Raw genomic sequence first — 27,746 nt, 5'->3', positions numbered from 1 at the left:
AGTAATGGCTCTCGGTTAAAAAAGGGACCCTTATTAAAAGGGGGCCTATCATGCAAAATGCACTTTTTGATGTCTTTTATACATAAATATGTGTCCCTGGTGTGTCAGGGATAGGGATGGGTATCGTCTAGGGTTGCCAGAAACTGACCATGATCAAAATTACGATTATTCGGCAGCCCTGGCGAATAATAATTGATTATTCGACCGACCGAAATAAAAAATACATGCAATACATGCAATACAAATGTATTACAGAACAGCTGTGCTTTATTTTAACTGAGCTATGCCTGTGGCAAGCTATTAACAGGCATTACACTGTGCTTTGTCTTTTTCTTTTTTAGTGTAGTGGAGCCTCACTTTATGTCACAAATCTTATGTTATGTCACGTTTTTAGTTTTGTATGTCTAGGTTTGGGTTTATTTTGCTTTTCCGTTCTCCCCGTCATATTTTCATCCTTGTATATTGTCTGGTCCTTCTCCCTGTGTTTTTCCTCCCTGTCGTTAGTTTCCCTGGTGTGTCTAGTTGTCTGATTGTGTTCACCTGTGGCCCTTGTGTTTCTCCTCCCCTGCCCGGCTGTTTCTCGTCTTGTGATTACCCCTCCCTGTATTTAGTCTTGTCTCTTCCTGTGTTCAGTGTTGGTTCGTCTTTTGTTGGTGACTGAGTTCACCGCGGAGTGTTTTGTTTTGTCCGAGTTAGAATTAAGTCCTTGAAATAAAGGTATTATCAGTATAATCTGCATTTAGGTCCTACCTGCTTCACTCTATCGTAACACTTTATAGCGTTTACCACGATCCATCTTTGGTGTTATGAAGTGACTGAGCTCGTGAACTGTCTACGGAAGGGCGGGGGAGCCTCGCTGCGGGGACACTGTGGACCTCTGTCGCCTGTCAGCGCAACTTACATGATGCCGTATAAAAAAAAGTAAGGGCGGTGCCGGCTGTCAGCGAACCGAGCCGGCCCGCCGCCGGCCCGCTGTTTTTTCAGAACAGCCAAAAAGCATGCTGTAAAAAGGAGATTGATGCACTTTGACATCCTAGAATGTTATTGCAAACTGCATTTGACATTGTATTGGTAACAAGCAGCAACCCTCCAGGGCTGAGCAATGTAGCCTATGCGCTAGTGCCCAAAACTACAGTTCATAAGATGGCCAGCAGAGGCTGTTTTCAAAAATCTTCATCGTCCCGCATGCTAATAATTACCATTTTTGGTTTATATACCTCACCCTATTTTAAAATGATATTAGAGGCTTAAGGTTGTTAGTGACGTGTTTGTTTCAGGTCACTTACCGCTAGCTGTCTGCACCGAGCATCGAACTATTCCCATTTTTAGATCAGCCAAGTCAAAACAGGACTGCAAAGCAGACAATGGTCCACCAGCCTTCAATTTGACCTAAACGCAACACGCAGATTTGTGAGGCCAAATCAGGGCAAGAGTGTAAAGGATGTTAAGTAGGGAGATATTGGCCCTTAACTTGACTACAAAGAAAGTATCAGCTTTTTGTATAGCCTATGTGGTAACATTGTATCATAGATGACATACCAGGGGTCGGCAACCTTTTTGATATGAAGTGCCATTTGATAAAAAAAAAATGTGATCAGTGTGCCGGCGATAGTGAACGGTCAACGGGGGGGTGAAGAGCTTGACGCTCGTAAACTGTCAACAGGAGGGCGCTGCGGGAAAGCAGTGTGTGGACCTCTTTCACCTGTCAGCGTAACTTACATGATGCGGTTTAAACACATTTAAATAATTGGTTTAAATGGCATAGGACTAATAATAATAATGACGACCGTCCGTTCTGTGATTCTCCAGAACACACAGATGGCCAGTCCGCCCCTGTGTAGCATATTATTTTCGATGAGAGATGAGCAGATCGTCACTGGGCTTTCAACTAAAGCAGGGCTCTCCAACACGTCGATCGCGAGCTACCGGTAGCTCTCGGGCAGCTTTTCAGTAGCTCGCCGCTCGATTATTGATTATAGCGTAGTAAGGTTGCTTCTTGATTTTCCGGCGTGGCTGGACAATAACGTTTTTTTATTTTAGAATTGTTTCTGTCACACGAATATCAAATTGGTCGGTGACACAGTGATCAAGGAACAGACGTGTTTGTTTGTAGCCTTTATTTAACCAGGTGAAAGCCCCTTGTGATCAAAAGATCTCTTTTTCAAGGGTGACCTGCAGGACATTAGTTACACATGTAACATAAAAACAACAGATCAACAATAAGGATGACATACAACATAATGTACAGGGTACAGTTTACAAACTCTATTTACAGTGACAGGTACCATGAGTATCAAACAGCATGTCACCCAGCCGAGTTTTAAAATGATGCAGGGGAACCAAAGTGCTCAGTTTTAAACATGTTTGCAGACTGTTCCAATTTAGTGGAGCTGCACAACTAAAAGCTTTCTTCCCTAACCCTAGTTTCCACCGGGTCCGTCTGCGGCGCGTTGCGGCTGTGCCACGGCGTCCGCAAGGATCGCGGCCACTCTAGTCAATGGGTGCTATTCCACCGCGTTACGGCTTAGAAGCGTCCCAGAAGCGTCTCGCCGCTGGGCTCCGCTCGAAATAGGATTGAAGTCTATTTTTCGACGCGACGCAGCCGTAAGTTAATGTCAGGCAGGAAGTGGAACGTGACAGCATCCGGCCCACCCCCCAAATAAACTAATTTGCAGACCCCCCTTCACATCACTACATCGTCTCCACAACGACACGCACAATGGACGACGAAGTTTTTATATTGGAAGTGGAAAAACACTTGATTTTATATGACACAACGAATCTTTTTTACAAGGACAACACCAGAAAGGACAAGTCCTGGTTTTTAATCGCTGGAATTTGTGGAGTGGAAGGTGAAAACTACTAATTAGCCAACATATTAATGTTAATGAATACTTGTAGGTACAGTACGGAGCCATTCAGTAGTTTCAAATCTTGTGGAAGTCATTTAATAGCTTTTCAGTAAACTTGCATTTCACAAGAAAGTAAGATCTTATTTCCTATATCAACATATGCCTATGTTTATATATATATACATTTTTTTTTTTTTAAATATCTATGAACTGTATACATATATGTATATATATATATATGTATACACATATATGTGTACATATGTATACACGTATATGTACACATATATGTGTACATATGTATACACTTATATGTACACATATATGTGTATACATATATTATTTTTATTTATTTTTTGATATATTGTTTTTTTAACTATACTTTAGCTTGTTAATTTCACCCAGGGATCAATACAGTTTTGTGTTAACCTATTATAATGATAATACATTTTTTTATTATAATTGTTTTTTATTCATTTTAATCTGCAAAGTATAGCTGTCCAAAAAATTTAAAATTAAGAAAATAATATTTCCTCTGGAGGTGTATTGTAGTAGAAATAAAACAGGAAATGGTATTTCTCAAGTATGCACAAGTGCCATTGTACAATAGTACAGTAATTAATCAAATCTAGGGCTACTACACTTTAATTGGGATTTGTTTTACATCATTGAAAGAAGTTCACTTAGCTATGTGAGTATAGTGTTATAACAACTACACAAAGTACTGTCAATAATGTTTAAATACAGTATGCTGTGGTGGTCCTTTCATTTCTAGTCTGAAGATACATTGTGAGGACGGACAAGAATCATTTGTCAGACAAAACAATTTATTTGAAAATAAATAACATATTAAAAATAAAGAACACTTTTTTACAAATCCAAATGGTAGTATAATAACTTTTTTGCTTTTTATAATTTTCTGGAATGAAAAAATAACACATTTTTCAATCGATTTGGTGGTGCAATAACTATTGTGTTCCAGTAATCACACCATCCTGTCCTGCCAAGTCACACTGCCCTCAGGAGAGTTGAAGAAGGTGCAGAAAGCCTCCCTCACATTACAGGCATCTCTTGATGGCCTGTTTCCTCCCATGTTTCTCACTGGTGCCATGTGTCTACCCTGCTGCTCTGCCTCATCTAGCAACCTCTGGTTTTCACTAGGGGCAAGCAGGAAGTTGTGAAGGATGCATCCTGCCACTACTAGCGTGTCTACGTTTTTTGGTAGCAGGTTGATATGGCGATGGAAGATTCTCCACCTGGAGGCCAGAATGCCGAAAGCATTTTCCACCACCATCCTTGCTCTTGACAGTCTGTAGTTGAAAATCCTCTTTTGATGAGTGAGGTTCTTTCCGGGGTATGGTCTCATGAGGTATGGCTTGAGTGGGAAAGCTGCGTCACCCACCATGACAAATGGCATCTCACCCAGGTGAGCAGCATCAGGTAGAGTGGTGCTGGTTGGAACATGAAGAGTTTTGGTCTCCGTTCCTTTCCCCAAATCAGATCCGGCATACGTCCCAACATCACTTGTTCTTCCGAAGTCCCCCACTTGAATCACTCGGAACCTGTAGTCAGCATCAACAAGTGCCATAAGCACTATGGAAAATGTCTTCTTGTAGTTGAAGTACTGACTCCCAGACAGTGGTGGTGCTTGGATGACGATATGCTTTCCGTCTATTGCTCCCAGGCAATTTGGGAAATTCCATGTTTCCCAGAAGCATTGTGCGACCTCCTTCCATGTGTCTTCTGTTGGCCTGGGTAGGAACCTCTCCATCATTATCTTCTCAATGGCTGCATACACCATATGGACAGAGTTTGTCACAGTAGAGCATCCCAGGCGATAGCTGAATGCTAGGCTGACCAGTGAGTCCCCGGAAGCCAAGTATCTGTGAAGGGAAAAACAAGCAAAGAAAAATGTGTGAAATCATTTTATTCATCTGAATCTATTCTTTATTTCAGTTGACGTTTGCAAGGCGAGGTGGAAGTCACTGAGGGATGCCTTTGTCAAAAACAAAAACAAAACTCTTCCAAGTGGATCTGCAGGTGGAACACATAGGGAATGGAAGTACACAGAGATCATGTCCTTCCTTTTGCCCTAGGAGGTATGTATGCAAATATAATTAATTTATATAATTTTGCATGAAATTAATGAAGTATTTCACAATAACAACTTTGTAATTTGTCATGATGTATTGCAAAGGGTATGAATGAGTTTATATCAAATACATAAATATGTTCCTATTGCATAAATTAATCCCAAGAAAAAAGCTTAAAATGTTTTACATGCTGTTGTTTCGTTTCATATAGTTCAAAAAGCATCTTGGGGAATCCTTCTCCAGTTGACATGGATATCATTTACACCAGATTCGAGAATTACATCTGCATCTCCAGCACCACTACATCCAACCCCACCACCTCCAACCCACAACCTCTGGGGAGAGGCAAATGCCCTCTAGGTCCCGTAGCCCCAGGGATCCCATTTCCGCAGCAGCGTTCTAAAGATCATGTACATCCACTGCACACATAATCTGAAATAACAACTCATATTTCTCGCATCAAATGACATCAAAACGCATTTTAATGGCCAAACTAACTTTAAAATAGGCATTTTCCACCGAGAATAAAACGAAGTTCGGCCATGTTTTTTTTTTCTGCAGGGAGACATTTGAAGATCACGTGACATAGACGCCAGCCATTGGAATCAGAGCCGTATAATAGAAGAGTTATGACATCTCCGTTCACTCCAATGGACCACTTTTTTACAGCAATGGCGGATCGTGGAGCCTCTCAATCGTTCCCCGGAAGTTAGCGCCAAGGCTAGCAGAGCGGTAGAGTTGCAGCATAATAACCGTTCGTGACGGACTTTTAAAGGTAATTTATATTGCGGATATTATCAGTACATCTGATTCAAATTAACATGTGTATTAAAGGATGTCAGTGGATTATGCCTAAATCAGTAGATTTAGGGAACGTTTACAGATAACAGATCAAGCTAGGATACCGAAGCAAGTTAGCAACAGACGTTGAACAACCTTTTAATTGTAAATTCCTTTCTCTTAATGTCATTTGGTCCAACGTTGTTGAATTAGAGAAGAGGGGCTTCTAAACGGGATTGTATGCGGGGGTGGAGGGAGTTAAATATTAGATAAATATAACTGTGGTGCGTGTAAGAGTGAGTGTTTTTAGCAGAGCCATATTGTGTCCTTGTGATTATGTTGATTATTACCTGCCTGTATAATGTTGCAGCTCAGCTGATTTTGGATTGATGGCAAAGGGAGAGGGACTTAAGTGAGTGTGAAAACACAAGGTAAGTTTAATACTACTGTTTTATATAAGTAAGCATACTAAACATGTATTATATCACTGTATTATATAAGTAATCTTGTTAGTAACCTACTGTATGGCAGGTGGAGGGGCAGTGATGTTACAGGTGGAGGAGCAAGACTGCAAACTCACAAGACAGAGAAATCAAAGTTTGTTCTCCAGAGAAGAGGTTGATTTCACTTCAATTTTTTATTTCATATTTTCTAAAGATGTGGAAATGGCAACAAAAAAACACGTGAGAGCTGTAACCAAGACAACTGTAACAACAGGAGTAGAGAGCCACCAAGGTTTTTCAAGTCCCTCTCTTACTCCATTTTGCCAACCCAAACTTCCAGGTACATGACGGGACACCTTGCTTGTTTTTGTTGTTTGCTCTCCTCTGGCTGGGTGCTGGCAGGTGGAGGGCAGTGATGTTGGCAGGTGGAGGGGCAGTGATGTTGCGGGTGGAGGGGCAGTGATGTTACGGGTGGAGGGGCAGTGATGTTACGGGTGGAGGGGCAGTGATGTTACGGGTGGAGGGGCAGTGATGTTAGCTGGGTGCTGGCAGGTGGAAGAGCAATGTTTAGTCCAAATATTTCCATTGCAACGGCTAATGGAAATGATTGCAGCTGTGGATCTGTTTGGGGGTTGCTGGATGTGGTAGCTTGGCTGCTGTTGTTCCTTTTCACCTTTTTGGATTGGCTCTTGCTTCCAAAATGGCCATCTTTTAATTTTATTTTTTTTCTGTCATTTCTGATTTGTTTTGCCTCAATTCTCAGCCTCAGCCGTATGAATCTTTTTACGAGTTTTTGTTGTACTCCACAGCATGACGGAAGCCTGCTGGAGAGGGCCTGAGCTTCTTTCTCCAAGACACCCACTGCGTTGGGGAGCTGCATGAGGGAGGAACCAGTCTTGGTCCTAAATAGTTCCTCAATTTGGTGAATGAAGTCAAAGGCTTCTTGGGAGGGACGACAAAGGGCACCTGCCTTGAAGTCTTTCAAGTCCACTAACAAGCTGTTGTCACCAGAAGGACTCTCATCATGGTGCTCTGTTGCAATTTTGCATTTTTCACAGATGCTGGCAAACTTGATGATTTTGTGGACGATGTAGCCTGCAAGATGGAAGAGAATACATTTCTCAGTTTTTGTGAAGTCAGGTGCTGCTGCTCTGTTCACCGCCATCAGCTGTTCCACTCTGACTGATGGAGTGATTTTTGGCTCCCCTGTGTCCAGGAAGTCTGCCAAAAAGCTACTGTGGTCTTCCTGGTAGCTCCCAGAGCTGATGGTGGTGAGGAACTGCCCCACAGATATGATTCTCAGTGCATGATGGAATTCCACTGGAGTTGGGACAGGATTTTTAGACCTCACACAGCTGAATGTATTTTCAAGGCAGTCTTGTGTGAACCTTGACGTTAACACAAACCTGTGTCCTTGTGTAAGCATCTCCTCTTGTATGGCCAAAATTGATGTTGTTGCCATTATCACCCCTGTTTGAACAGGCTTCCAACCTCCCTTTTGACCTATCTTTATCCCACGAAACAGATGGACGATGTTCTGGAGGAAGGTGATGGCCTTTTGGTACTCCTCCATCTTGAGCCTGCTCAGGGCTGTAATTGGATGGCGAGATGACATCAGATCAAACCAACGATCAACCTGCTCCAGGAACCACGCTGTCATCAGGTATGACAGAGGGCGGTTTTCTTGCTGCACCATGTATTTCAGCCCAGCACTTGTAGCCTTACTGAACACATTTAGAGCAAGACCAACCTTCATCTTATCAAAGTGACTTGGCTCGATGGCTGCAGCTGAAAGATGGGGAGCTATTTTTAAGGCCATCCCTTCCTGAAAGGTCAATAAGTCCTTAATGGGGACCACAGAAACCTCGTTAGAGGGGAGGTTCTCTCTGTTAACAACATCCTCAGGAATTATGAAGACCTGCCCACGGACAAGGGCACTTTTTTAAAAATGTTACCAGATGTGGGACATCGGGCATGAAATAGAGCTGCCTGTCTGGTTTTGCTGGATGTGGCACCGATGTTTTATTTTGGTCCACCCCCAAGGATTTCCACATGGCTCGGTTAGGGCTACCCATGTCGGTGGTGACATCAAGCACATGTAGCCCTATGGATGCTGCCCTCTGTATTATCTCAATAATGATTGGCCTGTACTCTGCTCCATTGGTAGAATTGCCAGTGTAATGATATGCCACTACTTGCTTCCACCGTGTTGTGTTTCCAGCCAACATAAACACACAAGCATGTGTTGCCACCCCTGTGTGACCTGGTAAAGTCACATCACCGTACAGTTTGCCTGTAATCATGTCTAACTCCACACTTGGTGTGATTGCCATTTCATCCAAGGTCAACACACACTCCCTTTCAAGGTCTGTCAATTTATCTGCCTTCAATTTTAGGAAATCAAAGACCTCTGTCAACACACCAGGCTCAAACTTAACACATTGCATCCTTCTTTGCAGTGTCCTTATTCCTGGAAGGGGAATCTTCAATTCCTGCAGAGTTTTGTAACCCGTTGGTCTGCTCGCAAAGCGAATTTTTAAAGCCTTCTTAATTGTCTCATTGCTCCATTTCATCCCCTTTGTGGTGAGTCTGCCTAATGCCTTCAGTTGGTCTTTTGAAAACGTTTTCTTATATTTTTTGTCCCTAATTTTCATTGTTTTCTTGAGATCTGCATTTTCCTTCCTGATTTTTCTTAGTGCAGCCTTTGCTTTTTTGGTGATTCCTTCTTGGCTCTTTAATTTTCTCTTTAATTGTTGTAATAGATCTGTTTGAATGGCTGCTGGTTCCCTCGTATGCTGACTGGCTGCTGGTTCCCTCGTATGCTGACTGGCTGCTGGTTCCCTCGTATGCTGACTGGCTGCTGGTTCCCTCGTATGCTGACTGGCTGCTGGCTGAGTGGGTGGTGTCCGCCCTCCCTGTCTCTCCTCACTAGCCATGTCCTCTCTTTCTTCACCCTCACTTTCCTTTCTCTCAGTCTCCTCATCCCTTCTTCCCTCAATCTTTGAGACTAATGTAAGTAGAAGACAATGGCACTGTAAATGTTCGAACATTTAAAATATTATACCACTTAAAAATAAAAAATATTACTTTTGTTACTAAGAGTTCATACTTATTATACCTGTGTCACCTTTCACACTATAGCTGTGATCATGAGCTATGGGCTTTGTAGATACAGGTCCCGGGGTGAATCGTGGAGCAGGGGCCCTTCTCTTTTTGACCACAGGGCGATGCACGAAGATGGTGGGTATAGCCTCTGCTCTCAGCCTAGTCTTGCCCTTTTTTGTCTTGACAAACTGGTCTGCATCAAAATGTGCCTGCGGAGTGACTTGAGGTTACTTCACACACAGAACAACTGTGTCTGAATCTTGTCTGCCCACATACATATTCCATAGTGGTTGAATACACAGTATTAGGAAACACTTTATACTTACTGGACATGTTATACTCATTACATACTGTATATAAAATATGACCAAGAATGTGAGACAACTTTATAGAAATTCATATCACATCTGTTACTGATGCCATACTTTATTAAATTCACAAATAATAAAGTTCCATAACTTCAGTTGGGAACAAAGACCACACCTTATCTCCCCAAGGCAATTTCCCATCCAATAGGTGTGCTATATAGGTGTGTATAACCCTTTCTCCTGTCTGTTTATCCCTCTTTCAGCACAAGAACCAGAGGGGGATTCAATGGAGCCTGAATACCTGCACTGAGACCCTCACCCTGCACCCTGAGTCTCAACTCTCAGTGTTTTTCAAGCCTTTCCCTGTTTTTTTGTATTAAACAAAACATTAAGCTTTCCCAATGGTGTGGTTTTCGTTTTGTGAAAAAGTGCAAATGCAGTGTTTGTATATAATTACCTCACATATTTGTTTGCTGTTGGTTGTGAAATTGCTCCTGCTGACTTGAGCCAGCCATTTTTTCCTCCGCTCTGTGTCAGTGGGGAAGCCGTACATTCGTACTCCTTTCTCGGAGCGATTTGAGCATCCCCAGGCAGCACAGCAAACCATGGTGGCGACTGGGAGGCAGCACAGCAAACCAGGACAACACGGAGGAAAAGGCACAGACAAACTGCATGATATGCTATTCAATGTTTATTGAATTCCATGTCTTTGCAATGGATGTTCCTAAAACAACACATTTAACATCATCATGCTGCTGCTGCTAGTCCTTTGATAGTCACCTGTCGGTCTCCTGTCCTTTCTGAAAGCCATACAGATGACATTAGTCATTTAGATAACTTGTGTCCTCAATTACCATGGGATTACTGAAACTACCATGAATTTAAGAAAATGGTAAACATTAATCTAATCTGAATTTTAAAGCATTACTTTAGATCCCCTCCCTCTAAATATATCAAACATTAGAAAGTGATGCTCCTGACTACCATACAAGTTTAAGAAGATAATATTGGTTTTAAAGAATTCAAAGCTATAAATAAACAGCAACAGGCTCTTTAACCAAGGCACTGTTAGCCTACCATGTAAACTAGTTGTTCACACTAATCCTAATATTATCACTTAATATTAGCAAATTCTATTTTATTTTTTAAAACATATTGATGTAAATACATACACATATCGATTTGTTGTATAAATATTGCAAATCAAAACCTTTATTCACTAATAATTACCAAAAATCGTAGTTCTATCTCCTGTTATCAGTGCATTCACATTGCCCGCCATGAACTTCCGGGGAACGATCCTCGTCTACATGAACCACGTGACGATAACCGTTTTTGGACTTCCGTTGTCGTAACTCTTCTATTATACGGCTCTGATTGGAATGAATGGTGAAAAAAAACGGGGTTTGTCAAACAGAGCACATGGTGTAGTCCAAACGATAGCTGGGGATTCTGGGTAGTGTTGTGTCTTCTGCCATCCTTTACTCCGAAAAAATATTTGTTTCTCCGAATCGAAGGGGAAAAATACAAAAGCATTGCACACAATTTAAACCAATCAATGTTGTGTAATTAAGGATAATCTGGTGTTTTTTAGTCGATGAGTAGTGCAGATATCACTGTAAAATCAATCGACAGTAAGGGGAATACTTACTTCCGGCTGTACAATTCTCCGTTATCCAATGGGAATGGACGCTCACATTGCCTTTAAGGGCAGCCGACACAAACGAATGCCGTGCTTCCATGAGCGTCAAATCCCGCCGCAGATAGGAATACATTGCAATCAGTTGAAAGCTATTTGCGTCCCTTTATGACGCTGAAGGAGCCTAGGAGCGTCACAACTGCACGCCACGGACACTGACTAAACGTCGCTCCTGGACGCTTAGGGAGTGAGAGTGTGTTGGAAAAGCATATATTACAGCACGATTTTTTGTTGAATAGATTTGAGTGGTTCAAAATGTTGGGTCGCGATTTATTGACCAAGTAAAAAGTGGGTTCAGAGGCCTGACCAGTTGAGAACCACTGGTCTACAACACAACAAAATAGGAAACAACAACAATAAACACGATTTAAACAGACACAAAAATAAACCATTTAACTACGTAGCTTACTTACTTTCTTGTAGAAGTACAAATGTCCAGGAAATATGCCAAAATCAACATGAACTGCGAGCCGGCATGTACGACGCTCCGCTTCCGTAATGCTTCTGAAACGCGCCCGGTAGGGTATGACGCCGGAGGAGGCCGGACCAAAACCGCGGCGCAGCCGTAACGCGCCTCAGGCGGACCCAGTGGAAACTAGGGGTCAGACAGTCCTAGCACTTGGCACATTTAATAAAACAACATCATGAGATCTCAGGCAATACGTACTTTCAATTCGTCGAGAGGTCAGAGAGCAGATATAAAAAGGCAGTTTACCCAACATGGCTTTATAAATGAACATGTACCAATGACTGAGCCTCCGTACAGTTAGTGAAGGCAGATCTGCCTTGGCATATGCAGTGTTTCTCAAACTTGTTCATACCAAGGACCACTTAACCAATAAAAAAACACTCGCGGACCACCTGACTCCACAAATATAAAAACACACACCGTTTTTCTAGAACAGATTACAAATCGCCTGAAAATGGTACAAACAAGTGGCAACATGTGTGATGAAGGTGTTGCGCTGGGCTATATCATGCAATCGAAAGTGAAACTTAACCTTGCTCCACTGCGGAGATATTCCCGCGAGAGTGCGGAAAACTGAAATAAATGTATTTATTTCAAATGTGAAATGTTACCAATATACTCACGGACCACTAGGGGGCGCTCACGGACCACCAGTGGTCCGCGGACCACACTTTGAGTAGCACTGATAGAGAATAAAAGTGGACCTAAAACAGAACCTTGAGAAACACCATTAGCAATGTTTAACCACTCAGAAGACAGCCCATCAAACTGAACACATTGGGACATTTCAGAGAGATAGTTCACAAACCACCCCACTGCATGGCTGGATATGCCAATACTGAGTAGCCTCTGCTTCAAAATGCGATGATGATGACGTGACAGCGGCACAGGGACACCACACACGGAGCAGTCTGATTTCTCCACCAACACCAGTCCAGAACCAACAGCAGAATGACCCGCTCTGAATCAGGCCCTGTCGCTGTGGCTCAGACACACAAGGAGGGATTTGTGTTTTTTTGTTTTTTTTAAACACTCGTTATGATCATGTCAGGTTTTGATTTAATCAAGTCTTGCATTGCAGAGTATGAATGTCCTCTTGCTATTTTCAGTTTTTGAAGGCGGGAGGAAAAAAGCTTCCGCGATCACCGTCTCCTCTCCGTTCCTCCAAACCCCGCCCCCTCCCTGAAAATAATGAGTGACAGGCTGATAGTGACCCGATAGAAACTGTATTATTCACTTAATCACTGATTGAGATATGATGAAGCTAACTTAATCTCCTACAATCATGGGATTTATGTAACAGTAAGACAGAGAATGTAAGTGTGCACCCACATGCACTATTTTTGTTTGTATAATGCTGTTGTAAATACTCCTGTTGTCTGCTGTGTTCAGACTTAAATCATGTTTGTGATGCCACATTCAGTATCCTTTTTTTTAACAGAAGACCGACTGCAGAAGTATTAGTTTTTTGTTTTTGAAGATGGAACAATTTCACACACAGATTGGGAGGCTAGACCTACAATTGATTTAGTGTGGTTTATAATGTAATGTCAAGACGAAGAAGAAGAAGAAAAAGATGGTTAAACTGTTCATTGTCAATCCTGTGGAGATGGAGGTTATAAATCTCCAAAATAATGTTCAGCTTAAGTCTCAGCAAAACTCTTTTTTTTTAGAGAGCCTTGTAGACCCAGAAAACTATAAGAACATCACCAAGCAGCATTGAAAATGTCTGCTTTATTTGGCTCTACATTAGGGATGCTCCGATCGATCAGTCACCGATCGAGATCGGCCGATACTCGCTCTCTACCGATCGATCGGTGCTCTCTAAACATGCCGATTGCGAGAGCCGATCGCATGTCTTAAAATACATAACACTTTTCTCTGTGCGCGGCAAAACAAGCTCGCCAAAATGGCTTCACCAGTCTGGCATTATTTTTAATTAAGGTGTCCGAAAAAGACAGTAAAATAGCGGTATGCAACGTGTGTGTGAAGCAGAAATCCTGCAGTGAAACACACAAGAGTTAGACCTAACACACTTAGTTATTTTATCTACCTCTGGAACAAGCTAAACTAGCCTAGTTATAAATATATTTATTCTTCACTGTCGGGTCACTCATTAGTTACTGGATCAGTGAGCTGCATGAGATACTGACAGGCTGTCAGGAGAGGGAGAGAAGGGGAGAGAGAGAGGGAGAGAGGAAAAGAGGTCTTCCGCTAATTTCTCCCTTGTTATTATCCCAAGTGAATGTAAACATGAATAATGTACATCATTTGAATGTAATAATTAAGTTGATTGTTGTTTGTGGAAGCTCCAGTGAATGAGCCCCATTAACTGAGTTTTAAACATCACTTTAAATGTAAGATTTAAAGTGATGTTTAAATCTTCCATTTAGGCCCCGCCCCGATCGGTATCGGCCGATACTGATTCCGGCGATCGGCCCCAAAATTGGCAATCGGAGCATCCTTACTCTACATACCTTTGTGAAGCAGCTTTTTCTGACATGAATGTCATGAAATCTAAATACAGAACAAGACTGACTGATGAACATTGAAATGACTATTAGAGTGAACTTAAGTGCACACTCCAGCATACACCTCTATGGTGGACTCCATGCAGTGCCATTCATCTCACTAACTGAAAAAGAGTGAATGCACTTATTTTACACATAAGGTGGTGAGTAAGGTGGTGATTAAGGACATGTATGTGAATTATCAGTAATTACTATGTGGGCCATAATAATATGTGAGAAATGTTCGTTTTATTGGACCTTGATGTGAAGTTAAGATTTTTGATAAGCTTTAGGTATTTCAATTTCACACGTGTACAAAAGTATAGCTTAATTCAACTGATGAGGGCTATGTGAATAAATGTAAGCGATGTGATGCAAGTAGCTCTTGGCCACTTTCATTTTCAAAGTAGCTCTCAGATGAAGAAAGGTTGGAGACCCCTGAACTAAAGACACAGCATGGCTTCCTTCTGCAGGTAACGGGGAGACGCTCTGGCTCGTCTCGTTCAGGATCCGAAAATATTTTATATACAGTATATATTTTTTTATACATTTTCACACTTATTCCACTTATTCCTAGCATGCCACTGGTTACGGTGGCACACGTGCCAGGGGTTGCCGACCCCTGACTCATACCAACATCAGGCTTCTTCTACAAATTAAAACACTGAAGGCTCAATTTTGATTATTGCTGTCTCAGTAGCATCTGAGGCCTGCTGCTCGTGCATTTATAGTTTCTGGGTCCCCTGCAGCACTTCAATTTCAATCCAGTGAATTATCCAGGTTCTTTCTTCCTTTATCATTTGCACTAACTGATTATATAGATGTAGCTTTTGTGGAGAGTATGAGTGGGCGATGTGAATAAGTCCTCCATTGTGGTAAATGTTATATTATACCACGCTTCCATCATGGTATAGAGAGTTGTCAGGGAAATCAATTGAGACATTATTAATAAAAAAAGGTGCCTGTTTCTAGAAAATCTAACTAATAAAATAGATGAATAATGATAGTTGTTTATATACATTCCCATAATTATACCATACTGACATATTAAAAATACAACAGCTACCATAGTGAATACATTATAGCGACATTTCTGAAAATAAAACTAATATTTAATTCCATTTCTCAACCCTATACATTTGTTTATTAACCGTCAGATATAAGATATCTTAAATTGTATCTAAGATATCTTAATTGCATTGAATAACACAAAAGAAAGTAATATTTGTGCATAAGAATAAAACATTGAAAAATAATGACATAGAAGCTCTTTACTTTGAGATGTCGTGATGCTTTCTACTGTAGTGATTTTCTGTTCACAGCTCAAACGAAGAAAGAAAGGAACCCATCAAGAGAATGTTCTGGATACTTTCGTAATGGTGCTTGAGTGTTTTCCTTCAGAAAGCTGCAGGAATATTGAAAGCTATAACCATGGGGAGCTCTCAGCTGGTCAGACTGGGGGTAAGTGAAAAGAAAACACTTAATAAGAACTAATGGGCACACCGTTTCACAATAATGTACCTTCCTCATAACGGTCACAGCTAAAGTAGAAAGTATTTCATATGCTGTTTTCCACATGCCTGTACCCACGCAGACAGTATTTTCTTTTGTGTTTCCTACATCATGAGGCTCCGTTTGGGTATGCCACAATAAGCATTGTGCTGGAAAGATACCAAATCATCTCTCCAAAGAGTGGTGGCAGCGTTACATGCCTGCTTCTACATGCTACTGTCTTTAAACAGGCCACACAATCTCCTGCTATTACTGCAGACGCCCAAAAGGTTCAAATACATTACCCTTTTGGGAGAATGGCTATAAATTACTCTTAGCAGATGCTGGCAGCGCTTTATTTCTTCATGACAATAATGTATCACTAAAAATTCTACCGAGTTGTTGGAGCCCATAGCTGTTAGCAGCATATGGGTTGTGACTAGGTTTTCAAAATGGGGTCAGAAAGAGAGTTGTACACACTGTAGAGATGGGTATTCATTTATTTCATAGAGCCCTTTGATAGCCATGTGGTAACTGCGCCTGCCACATTACCACAACTTTGCCAGCATGATTCAAGTCTAGGATAACCCCTTCTCTCCCCCATTTTCCTTCCAGTCTGCCCATTCACTGTGAGTTTCAAAAATGCCAAACGAGCAGTCTTTTCACCGCCAAATTAACATTTGTAGTTACAATGTACTTTATGGATGGCATTTTAACATTAAACTGAGGTGTTTCATATTAAGTGCTAGACAAATCAATGTTTTTAATGAACAATTGCTCAAATGTTTATCTGTAATAAAAACATCTGACAATCACCCAGTATAGCGGGTTCCTGTAAGCTTTACAAAATATGTCAGCATCACTTGCTGCAGGCAGCTGTGTTCAGTAAAAAAGCACAGATAAACTCACTGAAGGCGTACACAGCGCAGAACAAAAGATCAGAGTCAGTGAGCGACTAGCTGGTGAACACACAGGAGCATTCAGGTGTTTACTCAGAAGTTGGCAGCAGAAAAGGAGAGTGTATAGTCGAGTTACACTCATTGTGATACCAGAAGCTAGACTCTAAATGTAATGTATAATACCATTGCTCTGCGTCTGCTAAATGTGTTAAAAGTAAGTTGTTTGGCACCACTTCAGCCAAGACAACTTTAAAAAGAAACGGGTGTCAATTTGTGTTTTTCAGCTTGTTGTGGCATGTCCCTGCAATTTCGAGAGGTTGTTATGATTGCAAAGGTTTAATCTAATTACAGCAAATTGTAGACGAAGATGTGTTTAATTATTTGTTGGCAGATTTAAGAACCTGAACAAGGTTAGATACTGGTATTAGGCAACTTTTGTAGATACCCAAAATTGATCATAGTGGTCCAAGTATGTCAGGGGATTACTTTTGGCAAGCTAGCCATCAGTGTCTACTTTGTAATGGGGCAGTGACGATAAGCTTGGAAAACAGATTTATCTCTAGTGGAACAGTGGAAATAACACAAATCAGCCACATTCATTTCCCTTGAGACAGGTTTGCTGTATAAATGTTTTCAGTTTGACAGACACTGCGACCTCCAATATGACGACCAGGCGACAGACTCGCTGTGACTCCTTTGCAACTCATGACAGATAGCTGAGGGCAATTCATCCAAATATCAAGCTACTTACTGTAGGGAAAGGTATCCAGTAGAGAGGCACAGGACTTCATGAATCAAACATTGACAAATTGAAAAGGTCAGAACCTGAACCAAAAACAATCATTATGCCATCAACTCTTTTCATGGGCATAACAAGAGCTGACAGTTTTTTACCCTTTAAACACAAAATATGATAATGATTCCATGTGAATAGAGCTGGTACTCAGGTTTTTAATGTGAGTATTTTAGAGCCACATTACAGCGGCGTGTTGAATGTCTGGCTAATGCTGTTGAGGCGGGGGGTTATAGAAGAGGCAGACGGTGGTACTGGTAATTTAGACTTTGATAAGGGGCACACATGAATATTCACACTGAGCCCTTCAATTAAATATCAGGACACATTCAAGGACCTATGGTCTTCCAAATGCCCCCTACTATTAGGAGTTACAAAAGTCCTTTGTTTAGTGTTCACAAAATGACCTCGAGAAAAAAAAAAAACAGATGCCTTTCAATTTAAAAGTGATCAGATTGACAAAAATAAACCCAGCCGAGGCCTTCTGGAAACTGTGCAATGGATTTGACACATGCACAACGTTGCTTTTCTCCGGCTAGAGCTTAAACAATCATCCATTAAATGGAAAATATCGCACAGCAGACTGAAGGGCTTCAGCCATGTCTCATTACAGTCATCACTTTGTTTTCTTTTCTCCAATCCATTATTTGATAAGGAATTTGAGTCACATCTCTTCTGTCAATACAGCCTGTTTAAACAGCTGGTTCCTATGGACTGTTAATGAGTGAAGTTGGTGTAGAAACACGCTCCTCGTTCGATGGATTTATTGATGCATTAAAGAGGGATATGAGAACATTTCTAGGAGGATTACCATGCGTTTTTCCTGCAGTTTGTGTACAGTAAATATTTAATGTTATGCATCTCTAAATGTCAACTTTGCAATTATCTCGGCCTTGATGCATTTTATGTTTAATCAGATAGTTTAAAATGTTTATATTTTCTTCCTCAACCCATACATGCACTGGAAATCAGAAAAACAGTCACTTTTAGGGCTTTTTTGACAGCACAGTAAGAAAAGTCACTGCTAATGAGCTGCGGCTTATTCACCGTTGAGACTACATATTTATGGTCTGCAGCCTTGTTGGTTTGTTTGTACAAAAATAAACTGCAATATTATGTTCATCTTTCTACTCGTCTAATAAGCAGTCACATCAACATAATTGTGTCCAGAGGTTATCTAATCATTCTGTGGGATTACTGATTGTGTCAAGTATTCATATTAAGTTTGGGACTGAAAAACAGTCCATCTCCATAAACAGTTGCAGCCATGTTTAATAATGTTTTCCTCATTATAATAAGAGCTGCAGGGTGTTCGGTTCTGCAACAGCTCACATAATGCCATTTTAACTTCCTAATGTTTTGGTTTTTTTAATTTAATTTTGAGAGTGCTCGGTAGGAGGATTTCTGAAAGAGAGTCACTTGAGTTTCATCTGCTTGTGATTACGGAACAACATTGCAGAGTGCTTCAAAGCCTGTAGTTTTTCGTATGTTCTCAACAAATGACAAAATCTTCACTTTATTTGCCTGTAGAGTCCAAAAGATTATGCAGGAGTTTTCCTCTTTGCTATAACTGAATATTTAAAATCCCTAAATTAGTTCCAGCAGGTCTGAAAAATCGCTGCTGCTTGCCGATTAATTTTACATATTTGATTGACAAAGCCGTTCATGTAAAATACTTTTGTTCTGATCCATTTTGTCAGACTTAAACAACCTCAGGCATTTTTGATGACAAGGTAAATGGGAACAGTATGCATGAAGGTACTTAATTTTTGCTAGGGGCATGTGGTGTAGAATTACATTTCATCTTTCCTTCCTTGCTCTCTTCCTGTCATTCTACGTAATGTAGAGTTCAAGCTTGAGTGATTCTGTATTAGTGTTATTATGATTACAGGCCAAGTTAATCTCCTCTTTAATATTTTACAACCTCACATCAGAGAATCAGACATAACTAATTCTGATGATCGCTGCAAATGTGATGTTTTCTGAATTTGGCTTAATGTTGTGTGAAAGCAGCCGTCTCGATGCTAATGGCTCAAGATAACTCGAGTGGACAACATTGAAATGCACACGTCAACTCAGATATGTGGTGGGCAGCTGGTGAAAATAACACAGGCCAGGATACAGGAATACTAATATGAAGGAGCTGATTGGGGTGTTGTGGACGCTGTCATCAGCCTTCCACTTCCCCCTGCTGCATGAGGGGTCACATGGCAGCTCAGTGTAAAAGCCCCTGATTGCAACACGAGTACCTGCAGCTAAACATGACTTAAGCATGCAAGGAGACGAGTGAAAAAAACACTGGGACATTTTGAAACCTTCCTAATACCCATGATTATCCCTCTAACCATGCAACCTCAGTGATGCTAAAAATACAAATAATGCCTTCCATCTAGAGATCTCTGTGTTTGTGTGTGAATACCTGCTACACTTCTCCCAGACTCAACCTGTCAAGACCAAATTTTAATGGTCTGTTCATTAGATACGACTTCACTGATTCCTTGTGGGCCGCTGATGCATAAAACATGAAAGGAAACAGCAAGAAAGCGTAGAATGAAGAAGTAAAGGGCGGATGGGCATTACATATAGTCAGTGGTGAGACAACAGACAACTACACATACAGTACAATATATGATGTGAGAAAAAGACCACTATATCACTTTTCATCAATGTCTTCTTAACAATAAATGCTACAGCAATTGGTCCTGTTGGGATGTGGTTATGCGCTTTATTAACGACTAGGTTAAAATGCACTATAGGCAAGGCAAGTTTATTTATATAGCACTTTTCAACACAAGGCAATTCAAAGTGCTTTACAAAAAATGAAAGAGATTAAGAAAATGGCATTTAAAATCAGTCATTAAAAAGAAAAGCTAATAAAATAAACATTAAAAGAAAAAATACATGGATAAAAGTTACAGTGCAGTCTAAGATATGAATAGTTCAATTAAACATTAAAAGAAAAAGTACATGGATAAAAGTTACAGTGCAGTCTAAGATATGAATAGTTCAATTAAACATTAAAAGAAAAAGTACATGGATAAAAGTTACAGTGCAGTCTAAGATATGAATAGTTCAATTAAAAGCAGCGACAAAAAGAAAAGTCTTCAGCCTGGATTTAAAAGTAGTCAGAGTTGTAGCGGACCTGCAGGTTTCTGGGAGTTTGTTCCAGATATTTGGAGCATAATAACTGAACGCTGCTTCTCCATGTTTAGTTCTGACTCTGGGGACAGAAAGCTGACCAGTCCCTGAAGACCTGAGAGATCTGGATGGTTCATAATTTAGCAGGAGGTCAGAAATGTATTTTGGGCCTAAACCATTCAGTGCTTTATAAACCAGCAGCAGTATTTTGAAATCTATTCTTTGACACACAGGAAGCCAGTGTAAAGACTTCAGAACAGGAGTGATGTGATCCACTTTCTTAGTGTTAGTGAGGACTCGAGCAGCGGCGTTCTGAATCAGCTGCAGCTTCCTAATATATTTTTTAGTGAGACCTGTGAAAACACCATTGCAGTAGTCGAGTCTACTGAAGATAAAAGCATGGACAAGTTTTTCCAAATCCTGCTGTGACATTAGTCTTTTAATCCTAGATATATTCTTTAGGTGATAGTAGGCTGATTTAGTAACTGTTTTAATGTGACTGTTGAAACTCAGGTCAGAGTCCATGACTACACCTAGATTTCTGGCTTTATCTGTTGTTTTGAACATTGCAGACTGAAGCTCAGCGCTAACTTTTATACGTTCTGACTTGGCTCCAAAAACCATTACCTCAGTTTTATCTTTGTTTAATTGGAGAAAGTTCTGACACATCCAGTCATTGATTTGTTCAATGCACTTACTCAGTGTTTGAATTGGAGCATAGTGTCCTGGTGAAATTGTTACGTAAATGTGTGTGTCATCTGCATAGCTATGGTAACTTATTTTGTTGTTCTTCATTATCTGAGCCAGTGGTAGCATGTAGATGTTAAAGAGAAGAGGCCCCAAGATGGAGCCTTGAGGAACCCCACATGTCATATTTGTCAACTCAGATGTGTATTTACCTATAGAAACAAAGTTGTTTCTGTCCTTTAAGTAGGATTCAAACCAATTTAGAACTGTTTCCGAAAGTCCCACCCAGTTTTCCAGTTGGTCTAGTAATATGTTGTGGTCAACAGTGTCAAACGCAGCACTGAGATCTAATATTACTAACACTGAAGTTCTGCCACTGTCTGTGTTTAAGTGGATGTCATTAAAGACCTTTACAAGAGCAGTCTCAGTGCTGTGGTTTGGACGAAAGCCTGACTGGAACACATCAAAACAGTTATTTAAATGCAAGAAATTACTCAACTGTTGAAAAACAACTTTTTCAATGATTTTACCTAGAAATGGGAGGTTTGATATGGGCCTGGATTCGGTGCTGCGGGACCTGCCGTTTGTGTTTGTCTACCTCAACGACATACTCGTCGCCAGCGCTTCAGTGCAGGAGCACCTGTCCCACCTCCGAGCCCTTTTCACGCGGCTCAACGAACACGGATTAATCATCAATCCTGCAAAGTGCCAGTTCGGGGTGTCGGACATCGATTTCCTGGGGCACCGCGTCACCAAGGGCGGTGCGACACCTCTGCCAGCGAAGGTGGAGGCTGTTGCGGCTTTTCCTCGCCCGCTCACAGCCCGGTCGCTCCGTGAGTTTCTGGGGATGGTGACTTTCTACCACCGGGCCGCACACATCATGCGGCCGCTGTATGAAGCGTTGAAAGGCAAGACCCCCGTCCAGGAGATCGACTGGACAAGAGAGGCGGACGGCGCTTTTGCTGAGGTCAAGACCGCGTTGGCACACCCATCATCTACGGCTCCCATCTCCATCACCACGGCGCAGTGCACGAGCAGTGGGTGGAGGGCGCTTGGCAGCCGCTCGCCTTTTTCAGCCGCCAGCTGACGCCTAGAGAACGCAAATACAGCGACTTTGACCGGGAGCTCCTCGGACTTTATTTGGCCGTGCGTCACTTCCGTTTCATGCTGGAAGGCCGTGAATTTACGGCGTTTGTCGACCACAAGCCGCTCACCTTCGCCATGTCAAAAGTGGCGGAGCCTTGGTCGGCACGTCAGCAGCGGCAGCTGTCCTACATATCGGAGTTCACTACGGACATTAAGCGCGTGGCTGGCAAGTCGAACCTGGTTGCTGATTGCCTCTCCAGGGTCGTCATCTGTGCCGTCCAGTTGGGCCTGGACTATACTCGCATAGCGGCGGAACAGGTCACAGATCCCGGCGTCCAGGCTCTGAAGGTGGAGAGCGCGGGGCTGCGCTTGGAGGACGTGGTGTTCGGCGACGCGGGCATTACTCTCCTGTGTGATGTCTCTACGGGCCTGGCGCGGCCTGTCGTCCCTGCCAGCTGGAGGCGTCCTGTGTTCGAGGCTGTGCACGGCCTGTCACACCCCGGCGTTAAACCTTCAGTACGTTTGGTAGCGGCGAAGTTCGTTTGGCAAGGACTGAAAAGGGACGTGAGGACTTGGGCCAGGGAGTGCGTGGCTTGTCAACGCGCACCGCCACACGAGGCCCCGTTGGAGCGTTTCCTGGTGCCTGAGAGGAGGTTTGATCACGTCAACATTGACCTGGTTGGTCCGTTGCCTTCCTCTCAGGGGTTTTCCTACCTCCTCACCATGGTGGACAGAACGACCCGTTGGCCAGAGGCGGTTCCGCTCGTTTCGACATCAGCCGCAGACGTTGCCCGGGCCTTCATTGCAACGTGGGTGTGTCGTTTTGGCACCCCGTCAGACATTTCTTCAGACAGGGGCTCTCAGTTCACGTCCGAGCTCTGGAACGCTGTGGCAGGCGGTTTGGGGGTTAAGCTGCACAGGACTACCGCTTACCACCCTCAGGCTAACGGCCTCTGCGAGCGCTTTCATCGCTCCATGAAGGCGGCCCTCAAGCCCAGCCTTACGGACGGTAACTGGGTCGACAAGCTGCCCTGGGTGATGCTGGGCCTGAGGACCACACCTAAGGAAGATCTACAGTGTTCTACAGCGGAGATGGGCTACGGTCAGCCGCTGAGAGTTCCGGGGGATTTCCTCCCAAATGCATCAGCTCCCCGGTCTGCCACGGCCCAGCGAGTTTTTCTGCGTGACGCGGCGGAGGCTTTCGCTTCAGTCCCGACTACTCAGCACAGTGCGCCAGGGTCTCAAGTTCCCGCGGAGCTACGCTCGGCTGGGCAGGTCTTCATTTGTCACGACGCACACAGAGGCCCCCTGCAGCCCCCTTACGATGGACCTTTCTGGGTTTTGGAACACGGTGAAAAACACCTGGTGGTCGACATGGGCGGTAAGGCTGAGCACGTCTCGGTTGACCGGGTGAAGGCTGCTCACTTGGACGTGGACCGGCCGGTGGTGCTGGCTCGGCCGCCGAGACGGGGCCGACCCCCGGCTTTGATTCCTGTCAGGGAGTGTGGACCTGTTGTTCCGGTCCCTCCTCTGTCAGGGGCCGCACGGGCAGAGGTCGCTGTACCGACTCCTGTGCGCAGGTCTCATGGGGGCAGGCGGATTGTTCCTCCCCGCCATACGGATTTTGGTTACACGTGAATTCTGGGGGGGCTTGTGTGGTGACACACATGTGTATTGGACATAATTCACCTCTCGTATTGTGTTGCCACACGGACCCTTTAGTGGGAACACCGGTAGCGTTAGCTTCCATTCCTGCTAGCTCGTCAAGCAGAGCAGTTGATGTGATAACCTCTCTGTTATTAATGGCTAATAAAGATTGGAACTCTGTTCTTAATACACCGCCTCCGACTCCCTTTTCCTGGCACTACACTGTAATATTAAGCTGTGTGGTGACATTATAAACATGACTTCCTATGCTATGCATGTGGATTGCGAGGATGCCACTATGAAATGGAAATAATTTGCTGTGTGCAAGACAATAATCGTACTTACATCGTCTATAAACCAATACTGCACAATATTAACCTCTACCAGAGAGCCAAGCGTGCAACTAATCCTTCAAAAACAATGGTGATTACCTCATAAATGGGATATGTAAAGTCATTTCAATGTCGATGTTCATTCCCACTATGTAAACAAGCAGCATGAAAACATCGTATTGCACCTGGCAAACGACCACCAACGAGCTTAGAAGGCGTTTTCATAATTAATATGAATGTGAACCAACAGAAGCAGCAGCATACAAACAGATAACAGCTGGAAAACGCATATTGAAAAGGAAGATCTGAAACAGCACACAAACCCAACCTAATACAGCTTGGACATCAACTGACAAAATATAATTAGCAAAAGCAACAATTACTTGAAGCGGTGGTCTGTGGTTCCCAGGGGGAGGAGAGCCGTGTGCAGACAGCATGGACAGGAAACTCCGAACTTCTAGGGTGTAACTTCAGCAGTCAAATATGCATAATTATCCATGTTTCGTTCTATTACGGCAACAAATTCAGGTTGAAAATGTATTCTTTTTATTTGCAAGAACTTTTGCCAATTTAAATCACCGCATTTAAAGTGTAAAAGTAGCTAAGTTAACTTCCTCAGCGGGAGGCTTTGGAGGCTTGATACAGTGGAGGTGAGCAGGCATTGGTCAGAAGCTAATAGTCTGCAGGTGAAGCTAATTATGCTAATGACGAGCATGCAGCCAGCCAGGCCAAAGGTTAATGGTCAGGTTGGAGAATGAAAAGTACGCAGCGTGATTACAGTAATATATAAGCCCATTTTTTGACAATTTGATGGAGAAAAATATCCTATAGTAATGCATATGAGAAACATTTTCTGGTTTGAATCTAGCTTTCACTGTTTTTCAATTCTCAGTCATTCTTTTTGGAAAGTTTCTCATTATTAGGTTATTAGGATTTCTTTAAGGAAATGTTTGGGCTTTAAGCCTTTTTTCGATAGCAGAAGAGAGACGGGAAAGGAGGAAAGAGAGGCCAATACAATTAAAATATAATAACAACTCAATATTAAACATGTTATTTGATAACATTATGCTATTTACTTAAATAAAAAATGGGGAGATTTGGTAAAATTATAAAAATAAAGTTGGCTTAGTTTTAATTGGCTCCGCCTTCATCAGATGCAATATGAAATGCTTATACATTGACGTTTTAGTATATTATAATAATACTGACTGACTGAATTATAATAATACTGACTGACTTGTATCCAGTAGCTGACATGTTGTTGCTAATAAAGTTTTACTTAAGCAAACGTTGCTTGCTTGCAGGGGGGTATTTCTACACAGTTATACTTTTAACATATTTTATTACGCCTGCTTCTTAAACCTCTGGTTAAATCCAACAGTTCTGAGGATGCCGTTCACTGCCTCTGACTGTAGTAACGCTTGTAGGCAGAAAAGAAAAGCAGAATGCGTGAGATTGCATTTATGATTTATTGCTTGACAAATGTAAAATAATGAAAATACCTTGAAGGGTGGTACCTGCTGCTGGATAATATATTAAAGTACCATCTTCAAGTGCTTATTTTGGCCATCCAGCAGAGTTCAAAAGCACCAACAGGAGTGAAGTCATCACTTTTTGACTAGTTTTTCTACGTATACATCGACATGTTTTTCTACTTGCAGTTTTCGGGCCAAGCTAAGCTAGGAATTTAGTATGAGTAGCTTCATATTTAATGTAGAAATATCAGAGTTGTATCAATATATACAAAATATTGTATATTTTAAAGATAGCTGCTGATTTTATTGCTCCACCGCTCACTACTCTTTTTAACCTCTCCCTCAGCACTAACACAATTCCAAAATTGTGGAAGTCAGCGTATGTCCTGCCTCTACTAAAAGGTGGGGAGGCCACTTTATTAAATAATTATAGGCCCATCTCAAACTTATCAGTTCTGGCTAAGGTGCTCGAACGCCTAGTGAGTGAGCAGGTAAAGGTGTTTTTATGTACAAATGACATCCTGTCTTAACATCAGTCAGGCTTCAGAAAGCAACACAGCACCATCACTGCGACAATGAAAGTGGTGAATGATGTGGCGAGTATTTTAGACAATAAGCAGAGTTGTGCAGCTCTATTTATTGACCTGTCCAAAGCGTTTGATACCGTCGATCATCGCATTTTAAAGCAGAGGCTAGCCAGTATAGGCATGTCCAGCCATGCAGTAGGGTGGTTTGAAAACTACCTCTCTGAAAGGTCCCAATGTGTTCACTTTGATGGGCTGTCTTCTGAGTGGTTAAATATTGCTAATGGTGTTCCTCAAGGTTCTGTTTTAGGTCCACTTTTATTCTCCATCTACATCAATAGTTTAGGTGAAAATGTGGATGAAGCTACTTTTCATTTTTATGCGGATGATACCGTGATGTACTGTGCAGGTCCCTCCATTAAGGAGGCTGGTGTTAAATTACAGACTGTTTTTAACATTATTCAGACTCAGCTCTCTGAATTAAAGCTTCTTTTAAATATTGAGAAAACCAAGGTAATGCTCTTTTCTAAAGCTAAAAAGACACCAGAGCATGTTTTAGATATTGTAACTACACAAGGAACAAAACTTGAAGTTGTTGCCTGTTACAAATACCTTGGTATCTGGCTTGATGATTGTCTCACTTTTAAATTTCATGTAAATAACCTGCTTAAAAAGCTGAGGGTTAGGCTAGGTTTCTTCTACAGGAACAAGTCCTGTTTCTCGCTTGAGGCCAGGAAAAGGCTAGTCACTGTGACCTTTTTACCTGTGCTGGACTATGGTGATCTGATTTATATGAATGCACCTGCCAATTACCTGAGCAAGTTAGATGCTGCGTATCACAGCGCGCTAAGATTTGTGACAAACTGTAAAGCATTAACGCATCACTGTACCCTGTATACCAAGGGCTGGTTTGCCTTCGCTAACTGTACGGAGGCTCAGTCACTGGTACATTTTTATTTACAAAGCCATGTTAGGGAAACTTCCATCCTATATCTGCTCCCTGATCTCACGGCGAATTGTAAGTGGCTACTGCCTGAGATCGCATGATGTAGTTTTATTAAATGTGCCAACTGCTAGGACTGTCTTAGGGAAGACAGCTTTTAGATGTGCAGCGCCACTGTCTTGGAATAGTCTGCAACTGAAATGGAAACTGAGCAATCTGGTGCCACTAAATGTTTTTAAAGCTTGGTTGGATGCTACTCAATCGGAAGCTGTTGGTACCTGTACATGTGGATAGTTATGTAAATTGTAATCCCTGTGATGATGATGTAAGATGTCCTTTTGTTGTTCTGTTAATGTTTTTATGTTTCATGTGGAACCTACTTGAGCAGGTCTCCCTTGTAAAAGAGTTCAATGATCTCAATGCGATTTATCTGGATAAATAAAGGTTTGAAATTAAATTAAATGAATAATGT

This window comes from Gymnodraco acuticeps, unplaced genomic scaffold (genome assembly GCF_902827175.1).
Source record: "Gymnodraco acuticeps unplaced genomic scaffold, fGymAcu1.1, whole genome shotgun sequence".
NCBI lineage: Eukaryota > Metazoa > Chordata > Actinopteri > Perciformes > Bathydraconidae > Gymnodraco > Gymnodraco acuticeps.
The sequence above is the reverse complement of the archived record's forward strand: the minus strand, read 5'-3'. Positions refer to the sequence as shown.